This window comes from Neophocaena asiaeorientalis, unplaced genomic scaffold (assembly GCF_003031525.2).
Source record: "Neophocaena asiaeorientalis asiaeorientalis breed wild unplaced genomic scaffold, Neophocaena_asiaeorientalis_V1.1 scaffold223, whole genome shotgun sequence".
Lineage (NCBI taxonomy): Eukaryota > Metazoa > Chordata > Mammalia > Artiodactyla > Phocoenidae > Neophocaena > Neophocaena asiaeorientalis.
In genome coordinates, this window is record NW_020175045.1 from 3,129,531 (window position 1) to 3,131,405 (window position 1,875).

The following is a 1,875-nucleotide window of genomic DNA, read 5'->3' on the forward strand; positions in this document are numbered from 1 at the left end:
GGCAAGCCAGAGGCAGAGCCATGGTTAGAAGATTCCTGTAGAAACCCAGGCTCACAGGAGCTGGTGGCTGTGGAGGTGGTGGCAGTGGTCAGCTTCCTGCAGGATGGGATGTGGGCAGTGAGAGGACAGGGGCCAAGGAGCTTGCCCAGGCTTGTGGCCCCAGCAGCTGGCAGGACGTCATGGGCCGGCTGTGGGTGGGGCTGCTTGGAGGTCTGGGAGGACCAGGAGTGGCTGAGTGCAGGAGGCAAGAGGGGTGGAGGTTCTGAGGCCAGCAGGGCAGGGCAGGCCAGGGAGCAGCTGGAGATGTGATAAGGGGCCCGGACGACTTCATTCGGAGCGCTGCAGAGGCCAAGCAAGGAAGGGCTTGTCCAACTGGCTTTCTAGAAAGATCCCTTGGCTGCTGGGGAGGGGTGGACTCTGGTGGTCAGAGGGCAGGAGGGAGCCGAGGGAGACTGGCCAGTGGCCAGGAGCAAGATGTTGGTGGCCGCAGTGGGGAGAAGTGGGCAGGCTGAGGGTGTCCTGGATTGGGGCCCCTGGAGAGGAGCAGGGCCGGCAGAGGATGTGCTATGTGTGAGGTGCTGATGGGCACACCACCACAAATGCCGCCTCCCAAGTCACTGTCCCCAGAGGTGGCCACGTGGTGGCCAGTGGGGGCAAGCGTGCAGCTTAAACTCCTCAGAATCAGAGCTCTGGCCACCTCGTCCTCTTCACTCTGAGCCCCCCGCCCTGTCTGCCTCTCGTCCAGCCCTGTCACCACCGACCTCCCCCCCCACCCCGCTTCTTGACCTTGGCCTTACCCGACCTCACCCGCTTTTCCAGTTCTCCTAAACGCTGCCCTGGGGGTCAGGAAAACCCACTTGGTTCCTGGTTCTGGGACTAGCCACAGCCAGAGCCAGTTGGACTAGTCCAACTGAACTGACAGGACATTGCCCTTTGTCCTCTAGCTGGGAAACCCCAGCAGGTCAGGGCAGCATCCACAGCCAGTGACAGTCCCAGGTCACAGCGGCTCCCTGTCTAGCACCTGCTTGCCCCCTGTGACAGGGAGCTCGCCACCACAGGGTCCAGCTGCAGGAAAGAGCTGGCTCTGGACTGGAAGACTGTCTCCGCTCCTGCAAGTGGGCACAGAAGCCACCCTGTCCCCCTGCCAGGCCTATCTCAGGAAAACACCTTCCCTCCTGCCAGGCCCTGTCTGGACAAGCCCTGGGCCTGCGGCTGGGTGGGCGGGGTCACTTCACTTGTCTGGTGTCAGTGTTTCTGGCTGTCTGTCCGCATGCCCACAGACAGGTTTCCCTGAGAATGTGGAGGGGAGCAGCCCAATAACTGAGATCCCCACAAGAGGTACTTTTCTGTAATGACTTGGGTCACAGGTGCTCAAAGTGGAAAACTGGGAAACAGATCAGGACACCAAGAACCCCCGAGGGGTCTCAGGCGCAAGGAGCAGCCCGTGCGCACAGGCCGCAGGCGGGGAGACTCCTGGAGGGAGTTGCCCCACCCGCAGGGCCACCTCGGGCACCATGCGCCTTCCCCAGCCTCCGCCGCCTCTTCCGTGAATCCGGGAGATTCACATGCCCGCCGGCAAGAGAGGGTGGATGGGAAAGTCCGTTCAAAGCCCAGAAATGCGACGGGCGTTCCTGCTGCGCTCCGGGCGGGGGTGGGGGCCACCGGCCGGCCTGCCCGGCTGCACCTCGGGCAGATCTCAGTTTCCCCGTCTGTAAAGTGGCCTTGACCGCACTGCTCCAGGAGGGTGGGGTGGCGGAGGCTTTGAAAAGAAAGTCTTGAAGCCTCCCGCGGACCCCTGGGAGGGTGGGAGGCAAGTGGCGGGCGGGGCCTTGGGCGTGGTCTATAGGGGGCGGGGCCTGTCCGAGGCGGGAGCCT